The 12,804-nt window shown below is 42.8% G+C and overlaps 1 protein-coding gene across 2 annotated transcripts in view; it reads right to left on the bottom strand.

The window, feature by feature from the left end:
- The window catches only part of LRMDA (leucine rich melanocyte differentiation associated), a 1,095,017-nt gene that overhangs the window by 244,520 nt on the left and 837,693 nt on the right, over positions 1 to 12,804 (bottom strand). The window lies entirely within an intron of this gene.

The raw sequence follows: 12,804 nt of genomic DNA, 5'->3' as shown, positions 1-12,804 counted from the left end.
CCCGCTGCTGCACTCTGGCAGAGCTCTCCCTTGGTTACATTTGTTATGCCTCTAAAGTGGCCGCTCCTACTCCCCCACCAACAGAGCACAGGGAGGCCTGGGCAAAGCCCCACAGCCTGGTGCCGAGCTCTGCAGACCGTGCAGTCTACCAGGGTGTGACTCCAACCCTGCCTCTGACACCCTCCCATCTGACTTCTCTCTGCCTTTACTCTCTATTCCTGAAGAATGGAGATCAGCAAAAATTACACGGAACGCGCTTTGAGATCTGATGAGGGTCTACACTATGCCATAAATAGAATTTTGGCCAGAAAAGTGGAATCTTATAACCTGAAGCAGTTTAAAAATAGCAAAGGATTTATCTGAAGCAGAATAGGAATTGTCCTTAAGGGAAATGATGTAGTTGACCTCAGGCGAACATTTTCAGCCCAGTGAGTCCATGAAACACAGCTGTAATGTGTGTATAATCATCCTAATCACGTTGGATTTTTTAACAGTGACTTTCAGAGACCTGGCAATGGGTTTAGCGTAGCAGTTGAGTTTCTGGAAAATGATGCAGGTTTGAGGAATGCCTACATGTGGATGAAATCTGGTGTGAACCACATAGACTCTGGAGAGCCATCCTCAAGAAAGTACCCACTCACCGGCTTCTACCACATGTTACTGCAATGACTTGGCTGGTAGGAACAAGAACAAACTCAGCCTTCAAGTGGCCCTGACATGCTGTAATAATAAGGTCAGCTGGCATTTTCATTTCAATCTTTTCTAACAAAATAATACCAAGTACAAAAATACAGCTATGCATAAAAATTTCATCAAAAGGTTATTATGATTGTGAAAAAGGGAAACTCAGGTAAATGATCAACACCTCTTGCATCAATTACTTGTTCCAACCCACTAAATAGTACCCTCTGCCTTTAAGGACTAGAGCCAGAATGGTCTTTCCAATTAGCTAATCTTCAGGGATTTTTTCCAAGCCTTTATGACAAAGTCCTCACTCCTTAAGTTGGCACACAAAGTCCTTCATGATCTTGCCCCTATCTCACCCCTGCTACCAGCTCCCTCATCCACTTCCTTGTTCTTCTCTCTCTCCCTCTACCCTTCCCCATAACATTCTCTGACCAAACTAAAATCCAGTTCCTTCAACAGACCATGTATCTGTCCTCTGAACTACCATATATGCTGCTCCCTCTGACTTGGAACACTCTTCCCACATTTCTGCCTGATTAGTTGTGATACATTATCAGGTCTCAGCTTCAAGATCACTTTCTCCCAGAAACCCTCCTTGATCCTTGCCTAAAACTGGATTCCATGTTCCTTCAAATGTTCTCATAAGTCTGCATGTCCACGACAAAGCTCTTACCATGACTAACAGTTGTTAATGTAAATGTAAATCTTTTCTGTAGACTCTGCTCTCTGTCATGACCCAAGTCAAGTTCATTTTCTTATCAGTTTATTCTTAGGACTATGCCCAGCACAGAGTAAGCACTTAGTAAATGTTCATTGTAGTGTTGCTGTTACACATTGGGAAATGCTATAGTCAGTTATACAATTGATATTCATATTTAAAGAGATGGGCTGGTAAGCAATGAAAGTGAAATTTATGGAGATTATGTAACATGAAAACAGTGGTATTAATGTTTTTTGAAAAAAGTCAAAATAAAAATGTGCCTTTGCAGCATGGATACAACTATATACCAATGTACTGGAGAAAAAAACACGAAGTAAATAAAGTTAATGTATTAACAGTGGACTATTTTGGGATGTTAGGAGTTTGGGTAATTTTTTCTCTAATATTATTAATACTCTAAATTTTATAAAATAAATATTTTAGAATAGAAAATGTAATTTTAAAATACAACATTAACATATAACTAAAACATTCTCATTGCAGAAAAACATAAAACCACTGAAAAGTTCAAAGAAAAAGAATATGAAAACCACCAATAATCTCACCACTACCAAGAGGGTGGTGAATGTTCATCCTTTGTGTGTGTGTATGTCTGTGTGTGTGTGATTGTTTACCTAAGAATCACCAGGACAAATGACACAAAGTGGCAACTCAATGCAACTAGACTATGAACTATGGGATCTAACTTTGGAAGCTCTAAAAGAAGTAACTAGATGCAAATATTCTTTCTTTTTGCTTGCTTCCAATATTCACTCACTTTTTTATTCCTTCCTAAGGTATTCCTTGAGCTCCTACCTGAGCACGAGAGAAGGGAGAAGTCCACCCAGATTCTGGAGCCATCTGTCCATGTCTATAATGACTCCTACACTAGAGGAGTATGTATCCCCCCAGAGGAATGCGGTGAAGACGGGAATGACTTAAGCGGCATGAGGAAGGAAGGGAATTCCCAGCAGTGAAGATGTGAGTAGAAATGAGCAATACAGCAGGAATCCTGATGCAATGGAAAAGAAAGAAGAATCCAGCAGAAAAACAAAAGAGAAAATAAGACAAACTCCAGAAATAGAGAGCTGGCAAGAAACCGGTTACATTGTTCCTCAAACATTCCAGCTCTTATTTAATCAAAATTACAGCACTATGGATGGGCAGCCTCTGCCCTGTTGTCTGAAGGATGAAGTTTGTCTTCTGGGTACATATTAACAGGAATAATTAATATTTCTAGTACCATGTCCACAGAACATTTCCTTGCAGATGTTTGAAACACAATGAGAATTCTGTTTTTAAATAAATTCCACAGATGTCAGGTTATGACTAGAAAGCAGGACTGACCAAAGGCAAGCATTTTAAACAGGCTATTATTTAAAGTTCTTTTCTCTAGTTCTACAAAATCCCCACCAAATGCAGCTTGTATCCGGTGGTGTCAGGGTGTGTCTCTGTTGACTACAGACATCACTGTGTTTCTGCACTGGCATTATTATCCCAACACTCAAATAACCGCAGAAGAGAAATGTCATTCTATGCTCCAAACATCTCACAAACCTGGACTCTCATCAAACCCAGTTGATCTGTATCTTGCTTTCTTGGGGTTATGATCTTTACAGGTGCTGGGTAAAATCAAAAGGTAATGGGGAATTACTAATTAATTAGTTTAAAGCTCCAGTGATGCAAAATGAATAATTTCTAGAGGTCTACTTCATAACATTGTGCCCACAGTTAACAGTATTGTACTGTATACTTAAAAATTAGTTAAGTGGGTAGACCTCACATTAAGTGTTCTTACCACAATAAAATTTTAAAAAATTTAAAACAATGTGTTGTCGAACTACCACTGGGGAAGTAGGGAAACTTGTGTTCTTCCTGTGATTATGAAATGATGTTCCTGTTCATTTATAACATAGCAGGTGCTGACACAACTGGTTATACCTAGGGTTGATCTGACTGTCTAAAATTCTAGATTTAACATATTGCTCTTCTTAATTAGGGATGCCCTAAAGATACTATTTTAATTCAAAACAAATGTTCGAATTTAGGTCTCCTTCTAGGACATTATGTGAAGGTGGTTAAATGGAGAGACTGCCCTGGCCAGTTACTAAGTCATTTACTGAGTTCAGCTATCTGTAAGCAAGGTAAAGTGATGCAATGAAAACCACCCAGGATTTAAAGACAGACAGATGGCTTTGATCCGCACTTTGTTCATCTTCTTGCTGTGGGATTTAGAACATGTCTCTTTCCCTCTCTTGTACCTCTTTTGACTCATATACAAAAATGAAAATGATAATAAAATCTAATTTACAGTGTTGTTATGAGTTCCATAAAATAATGAGATAAAGTTAGTTATTTTAATTAACCAAACTTCAAGGTTATGGAGGATTTAGGGCTTATTCTTGGATTGGATTAAATCTGGACCTAGTACTCCTAACACAATCATTCTTTGGTTATCCTGACAAGTTCTCCTTTGAGTAGAGGATGTATGTCAAACTCCTCTGGGCATCCTTAGCTCTGAAATGTTGAGTGACTGGGAAAATGAATGGAGAGACAATGATCTGTAAGTTTGTTACATCATTTAAAGGCAAAGAGAACCCAGAAAGGACTGAATCTTCCCACACTTTAAGCACCTGGAAAATAGCTGTTCTTTTGTATCATGTACCAAGAACTCCAAGGACCTTTTCCTGTTCTCCTCCACTCTCCATGGCCAAGCCCAGGCCAATATGCACTCCCCTCTCTCATGCCACCTCCACATGCCACGTCTCTACAGTGGTCCACAGCCCTGCAATGCTGTCCTTCCAATGAGCATTATGACCTTTTGCAAGCATGGACTGGCTCTTATTTATAGGCGCCCAATAACTGTTTTGGGGTGGACAGAAGGATCAAAGGATGGATGACTCGACAGATGGTGAAGGAGGGAGGATGACTGACTGAATTGCAGCTCAACCGTGCTGAAATCTTGAAAAGTTCTTTCAGTCTTTCTGAAACTTTTTAAACTTTAAGGATTTGAATGAACTCTTCCATATACAATTAAAAATATGAAAAGGAATGTATATATGTATAAATGAATCACTATGCTGTACACCAGAAATTAATAGAACACTGTAAATCGACTGATTACACTTAAATTAAAAAAAAAAAAGATTTTGTACCTTAAAAGTAAGTGGAATCAAAGAATGGCCAGGTTCTCAATAATAATGGTTTCACTTTTTGCTTCACAAATCTGCTCCAGGGAAGGTCCCTCTTGAACCAAGTATGTCTCTCTTTTAGAAGGGACTCACTCAGGATCACGATGGATGGAAGAACACCTAATAATCCACACTGAATCAACCCAAAGATCATTGGAGGACAGATGTCACAGTCCAGTCCACTTCTGTGACAACCACAAGGGGCACAGCAAGGTGGGAAGAACCACTGAATGACCTTCAAGGGGAACAAAAAATACACACCTAAAAGACTGTAAAAGGCTGGACCATCCTTTTTTAGAACAAAAGATTCTCAAAAAATCTCTCTAGCTGGCTATACATCTATCTTATTCTTAATTTTTTTAAAATAAAAATTAAATGAGTCCCCATTTCATCTTGTTGGTGCCAGGTACTTAGACTACAAGAAAATACAAAAGTTCATCAAAAATCCCTTCACAATAGTAACTCTCCTAACTACCTTTGAAATGTACGGTTTGTGGATCGTGGTTGGTTCCAATCAAGATGCCATTGAAACCTTTACCCCCATCCCCCTACAGAACATTCAGTAAGAGATGGCACTGTGACCAAAATACCGGTGTGGTCACTTCCCTCATGTCAAGTGAACACTGCAGGACGTGGAGACTGTCCATGGCACCCTTTCCACAATGGCATCCATATTTTCCTAACTCATCAACTCAGCACTTCTCCAGTTTTTGAATAAATAACATGTGCAGATGCAAATGAGCCCTGCCAGCCCTTCCTGTTGTTTCTCTCTATGGTCATTCCTAGGCTTTCCTCGCTGGTCAGTTAAATAAAAGGGTATTTGGGGCAGAGAGTCCTTTTGGATTTTCTGATCACTGGAGTAAATTATCTCTTGTAAATAAAGCTGGGAAAGTTTCAAGTGTTAAGGTTATCTTCACAAATCCAGGCCATTTCAGGAGGCAAAGGGTCAGGGGAACGTGTGAGAGAGAGGGGAGGATAAAGTGAGATACAGAAAAAAGGAAGAAGGCACAGGGGCTGCAAAGACTAAACGAATGAATTATTTTTAAAAATGTCTTAATCCCCTCCAGATTAAAACAGGCAAACTCCATGAATAAATGACTAGAAACAGGCCACAGTGTGACTTTCCCCACTGCTCTGCCTGCCTTGTTTACACCTAGTTCTTACCAGGTAAAACTACCAACACCTCCCCTCAGATGTGAGCTATGACTTCTGATATTCAGTCTCCTGAATGACCATAAAAAAGATGCTGCTTTCAAAACCCACCATCCAATTACATCCTTAAACTGAAGAGAATTATCCACAAGACTTAAAATGATGAGGGGCTTTTTAAAGGGGTGGAGAAGCAGCATCTCACTGTTTCTGGCAGGGATAATTTTGCTTCTCACTGTTTCCCTCGCCCTCAACTGAACTATCTGGAAACTTATCTAAGCACCACGCCATCCCAGAATACACAATGCAGCTTTTATTTCACGAAGTGTCAAAAGCTGGCCTCAGGTACCAAAGGACACCAGAGCACATGTACTACAAGGTTTCCTCTGTTTCTGAGTCATCAAGAAAACCCTGAAGAAAATGGAAGCTTTCTAGATTTCACAAGGCAACAAGAGTCACAGACAGTCCTACGATTTGAGGTCTTGGGGCTCTGGGTCCGGTTTCCTACTGCTGCTACAACAAATCACCACAAACATAGGAGCTGTAAACAGTGCAGATCTACCACCTTCAGTTCTGCAGATCAGAAGTCCAAAATGGGTCTCAAAGGGCTCAAATCAAGGTGTTAGCAGGGCTGGTTCCTTCCAGAGGCCCCGGTGAGGAACTGTTCCCTGGCCTTTTCCAGCTTTTAGAAGCTGCCTGCATGTCTTGGATCAGGACACCTTCCTCCATCTTCAAATCAAATCATGCAACCTCTACTTCTGTTGTCACATCTTCTCTTTCTGTCTGTGGTCCTGATGCTGCCCTCTTACAAAGATCCTTACAAAGACCTCATGTGGCCCATCTGGATACGCTGGGATGATCTCCCCATCGCAAGATCCTTAATCACTCCTGCAAAGTCCCTTTTACCATGTCCAAGGTAGGAAGCTGTGGTTTTATACACCAGGGCAAGGGAAGGCCTCTGGGAGAAGGAAACTTAGGAGGAGAGACCTAAGGAAGGGAGGGACTAAGTCCCCAGATACCCAGGCAAGAGATGCAGGCAGGGAATCCAGCAATGGTGGGGGCTGTGCGGGGAGAATGAGTTCCCCAGCGTGCTTCTGACAGCAAGGGGGGCAGGGGAGCAGATGAGGTCAGAGGGGTCTCAGAGTGCCTCAAACGCCAATGTCAGAACTTGGCTTTTATTCGAAGTAAAGGCCAGTCATCAAAGAAGCACATTAAGGATTTGAGGTTTTAAGGGATTTTTTTTTTTTAGCTTGCTCACATACAGACATTTAAAAAATAGCTGTTAAATGCTTCTTGCAGGGAATGTGAGGTGCTCATAATAATAATAAAAAAGTGCCTTGGGCTTTCTTACAACTGGATACATCAAAGGGTTTCTCTAGTAATTTGGGGAGCGTCCGCCTCTGGGTGCCACTGTTGTGATTTCAAAACAGAATTATCTCGTGCTGTGTGATTTCTTGAATCATTAGGTTTCCATTTTCTCTTCCTCTTTTTCCTTCATTCAATTTTTTTCAGTCCAGAGCTAGTATACACAAGTTTATAAAAAATGGTAGCTCCTGGGCAATTGGGTGAATGGGGCAGTTGCCCACGAAGTGAAAGAGGGGAGCCTCCTCCCGGGGCTTGTGTGACCAGATCCCCTGGATGGTTCAGTCACTGGAGAGTGGGATCTGTCAGGATGTCTGGCTTTTCCAAAACAAGGGGAGTCTTGTAGAGAAAAGACCGAAGGCTGGGGGGAAACCAGGCAAAGAGAACCTTCACCAGCCAGTGGACTACTTCACTTGATTTAATGAACCCTTTTACCGTAGCATAGGCCTAGAACCAGGGAGTTTTTGTCACACAGAGAAGAGTTCTTACCAGAAGCACAACCGTCGCGAACAAAGTAGAACCCTGATCCCGCCTCTTTAATTACTTGGCTGACAGCAAGCTCCAACTCTTCAAAATCATAATTATCAACAATTCTAACTCATTATGCTCTGAAGAGTACTTATCTTCAAAGATTAATAATTTTAAAGTTATCAAGGAAAAATAACAAAATTACTTCATTTTCTTCTCAGCCAAAGTCCCAAGTCTTCAAAGAAACAAACAGCCTGCAGGCAGAGAGCAAGGATACACCACTGGCCCTGAGGGGCCGTCCCGATTACCGTTTCTGTGGCACCCACACACTGGGGGACACAATGGTGGACCCAAGGGCACAGGAGCTTGGGTCTCTTACCAGCCTCTCCCCACCTCTGACTTCCAAACTCAGTGATGAGAAGGGGCTGGCAAAGCGGGTAGGAAGGAAACAGCTCAGGGGCTCTGAACCTTCTGGATATTTGGTTCCGTGGCCCTACGACACACCAACATTTCTAGGTCTGCACTACACTGCAGAGTATCATTTTCTAATGACAGCATCAAAAAGATGAGTCCAGGCATGAAGGGAGGAGCAAGCAGGAAGCAACAGGAGAAGGGAGGACAGAGCTATCTAGAGACCTCAGAGAGCCCTTGTGGGGGCACCCCAGTTGGGTCAAGAGTAACTTGCAAAGCAAAAAAAACACTTCTGGATCCTAGATTTGAGCCGGGAGGTGCCAGTTTATGACCCTTGGAGCAAATCTGACAGTCCTTGAGGTTCTGTGGAGAAGGAAAACAGAGTCTCATGTGCAAAGCTTTCTCTAGGAACTCCAAATTCCTAGCCCTACATATGATTATTTACATCCTTTCTAAATTACATATCTTTGTGGGGGGAAAAAAATCCCTGTGTTAAAGAATCTAGGAGAGCTCTGCTGATACAGAAGAAAGAATTAAATTCAGGCAAAAACTTCAGGGACAGCCCGATGCAATAAAAACCCCTCCTTAGTGATTCTTTGGTGAGAAAACACAGACGCACAGACTGGGCAGGCTGCGAGGGGAACCTCCCCTCACCACGGCCAGCCAGGGATTAAAGGACTCAGCTGCATCCTGCCTTTGTCAACCCACCCCGTCTCCTCTCCTCCATGGCCATGAGGCATCTCCTGCACTGGCTTCTGTGCCTAGCCCTTGACCCCTTCAAGCTTGGTTCAGCCCTAAGGAGTCTGATCTAGCAGCTTCCTCTGCTGGAGACTGCCCTATACCCCTCACGGGGCCTAACCCTTTTCCTCCTTCATATGTCAGCTCAAATGTCACTTTCCCTTAGAGGGTTCCCCATCACCCTCTTGAAGGGAATTGGCTTCCCCTACCACACACAGGTACTCACTAGACATTGCCTCATCTCCCTCTCTCCATAGCACTCAAAACTCTCCAAAGTCATCTTATTTATTGTCCATTGTCTGTTGAAGCAGATTCCTGCCTGGCTGGCTCTTCCATAAACTCCCAGTCAGGGCCAGCTACATCATTTGCAGGGTCCACAACAAAGAAAATTGGGGGGCTCCTTGTTCAAAAAACAAGAGAAGTTTTTTTTTCCTCTGTGGTCTTTCTCTCCACCTTTCATCCTGTGATTTTTATTTGCTATTTAATATTGTGTTTTGACTGTGGGGAAAAGACAGACCCTCCCAGGTGCCCAGAGCCCTTCCCCAGTGCCATGGCATGGCATGTGGGCACACAAACCCTGCCCTGACTCTTTCCGTATCTGTGCCCAGGCCCCCGTAAGAGTGCAAAGTAAGGGGATGGATGGTTGAGAACCTGTTACAGGTATTCCTGGAGAGTAGGTTCTTGTCTCATCGCAGAAAGAGTTCTTAGACATGGGTAGAGGTCAAGAACGTGAAGTGTGGATTTATTTAAGTGATAGGATGTTCTCAAGGGGAGAGTGGGCAGCCTCAGGTGAGTGCTGCCCTGAGTTTCTTTCAAGCTGGTTTTATGGGGGGTAAAAATGAATGGGCAGAATATTCATTGAGGAGGGAGGGGTTTGGGGCTGTATTCCCTGATTTTCATCCCAGCTCCACCTTCCCAAGAGGCAGAGGGATTTTTGACCTTATTTAGCGTTGATCAGAAGTGTCACAGTGTCAGCACATGACGGGTATTTATCTGCAAAGCTAATTTTATTGTAATGAGGGCATAATGAGCAAAAGGTTATATTCAGACAATGGAGATTTACATCTTTTCCCATCTTTGTCTGTCTCCAGGATACCTGTCACCCCCAACATGTGTGATTTCTTACCAGTCTGGAGTTTCCTGCTTTTCTCTGTCAACCCAAGGACCTCCCCCATTGTTCACAAGATGTATGGTTTCCTGCCATTTGGCCCATGCCCCCCTTTCTCTGTGCATATATAGCTCTCTGCCTGCTCTAACACAGGGAGGCAAGGAGACATGGGAGGATTCTAAGCCTCCAGCACACACCCCACTGTCCTATCGGGCTGTACTTACTACATACAGACCCAAAGATAAAATTATTAAAAAATCTCAAAATGGCAACCACAGAACACTGAACCTCAAGCACAACGCCAACGAGTCCAGTCTTACCCCAGTCTTTAGGACAATGCCTGGCACAGGGTAGGCAGTGAAGGAATGAATGAAAGAAGAGGCAAGGAAATAAACCAGTAGTTCCACAACCCACTTCTATTTTGCCTATCTTGTGAGCAAACTGGCTTGCTTTTCATGAATGAGTAACTCTTCCTTGAGAGGATACAGTCCACAAGTCACTATGCCAGGATCTCTGAGGACATGTGAAGATAAATCAGGAGTAGCCTCTTTCTTCATAAAATCTGCAATCCCAGAGTAGAGTGAAGACAATGCCCTCAAACAACTCTTCTGGAAGGTAAAAAATGAAGAGGGACCTAGGGTACAAAACCATGGCAGCGCAGGGATCTATACAGCTTCAGGGACCACAAAAGGTTTTATGAAAGAGGCGGCATTAAGGTGGGATTTTAAAAAATATATCGGACTTAGTCATAAAGAGAACCCAGGAAATCGTCACAATGTCAGCAAAGGGTACAAGGCAGAAAGCCAGAAATATGTACAGTACAGAGTTGATGGTTCTCATGAAGGAGTGTCAGAAAGCAGTGTGGACAGGTAGCTCAAGAGCAAATTCAGAGAATCTTGAAGCCACTTAGTGTTTTTGAGCAAAGACTTGACCTTGTCGGGTGGTAAACTGGCTGCCCTGGTATATTACATATAACTGTGTAACAAATAACCACAAATTTGGCAACTTAAAACAACATTTAATGTCTCACAGTTTCTGGAGTCAGGAATATGGATACAGCTTAGCTGGGTCCTCCTTCAGCTGTCTCACAAGGCTGCCCTCAAGTCACAGCCAGGACTGGGGTCTCATCTGAGGCTCAGCTAGGGAAGCTTCCTAGTTTACATGGTTGCTGGCAGGATTCAGTTCCTTGGGGATGGAGGGCCACAGTTCCTCACTGTTGAGCAGAGACCACCCTCAGTCACTTGCCATGTGGGTCTCTCTAATGTGGCATCTTGCTTCATCAAGCAGGAAAGGAGAGAGTCTTCTAGGAAGGCAGAAGTCACAGTCTTATGGAGCCTAGTCATGGGAATGACATCCCATCAACATTTCCATCATTTATTGGTTACAAGCACATTCATATACACAAGGTGAGGGAATTTCACAAGAGGTGGGAATATCAGGGAATCATGAGAGCCATCTTAGAAGTTGCTTACCATACAGGAGTAGGACAGAATGAATCTGTGTAGAAACCAAAGATAAAGAAACCATCAAAGAGGCTATTACACAGGCCAGGAGGGAAATAATTAGACTTAAGAAGGAAGGAGTAACTTTAGGGAGAATGGACATTTTCAAAGGCATTCTCAGTTGTAGATTTCACAGCACATAGGACTTGGCCATGGGTTCTATGTGGATGGCAAGGGAGTGGGAGGAAGTAAAAGAAGCTCCCAAGGTTTTGAATTCAGTGCCTGGAATTAGAAGAGTAGTTAACAGAAAGGGAGAACAGAAGAGGAAAGGCCAGTTGCACTTGTCCGGGTGGAAAAATAGAGAACATGTGGAACCGAGCTTCTGGAATACTATCCAAGGTAACTATATACTTGGAAATGCTCAATTTCAAGAAAGCTACTGAGGCGGGTGTCTATATTTGAGAGTCTCCTGCACACAAGTGACAGCTGATGGCATGCGATTGGATGAAGAGAAGAGAGCTATCTCGAGCTATTTCATCAGCTTGGAATGAGGAAGCCCTGGCAACTCCCTTTCTCTTGTGTGAATTTCAACTTCACCTCCAGGTTGGAGTCTAGAAGGGCCTTAAGAGACTCTTCAAGTCAAAACAAAAACTTGACTATGTTTGTGCAGTCTGCCAAGAGCCAACTAATTGGAGCACTGGTCTCGCCACGATTTTTCCAGAGACAGAGGTCTAGCTCCAAGCAAAAGGTCCCAACAAACACACATACCTACACCGACTTGTAAATAATAATAAGAAGCAGCATACTTTAATTTTATATCACTTCTTAGTATTTTCAAATCACCTATATTATAAACTGAACCTCAGGACCACCTATTATTATTTCATTTTGCAGATGAGAAAACTGAGGCTTGCCCTACACAGACAATAGCTATGACTAGAATCTTTGCTTCTTTCCGCCATACAAAGTCCATGACCTGGAATCTGAGTCTGAGAGAGATTCTCCTGGCCTTTCATGTGCAAAGTCAAGGACTCCCTTTATTTAACATAAACACAAATGTGCACACATACCCCACGGCTCCCAGAGGTTAATTAAATTTGGAAGCCCTGAGGACTCAACATCTCCAAGCATAGGAATGATTTTGGGATACTGAATTAGATGGGAATAAGAAAACCCTGGTCTTCGTCGAGAAACCCTCCTCTTGTGGGAAACTCAAGTTTAAGGTTAAGGAACCTCAGCTGGCTTCCTGGTTGCAGTTATCTAGTGGGGAGCAGAGCAAACTTTCAAGCCAGACCAAAAACCCAAGGCAATCCCCATCGCCAATCCATATCATAATCAATGTTGATTGAATGTCTGAATGTAATTTGAATGAAAAGCATTTCAAAGCACAAAAGTTCTGTTCCCAATAAGTTTAGTCTATATAATCAAATGCATTCTTTCTGGCCCAATCAGCAGAGGCTTGGCAGAATAAAGGTCTTTGCTATGAGCAAAAAAAATCCAAGCTTAAATGTTACAATTGCCCCTTTGAGGGTCGTTGACTCGGCAAGT

This window comes from Camelus ferus, chromosome 11 (genome assembly GCF_009834535.1).
Source record: "Camelus ferus isolate YT-003-E chromosome 11, BCGSAC_Cfer_1.0, whole genome shotgun sequence".
In the NCBI taxonomy this organism is placed as follows: Eukaryota; Metazoa; Chordata; class Mammalia; order Artiodactyla; family Camelidae; genus Camelus; species Camelus ferus.
Note: the sequence above shows the minus strand (reverse complement) of the source record. Positions and strands in the feature narration are given on the sequence as shown.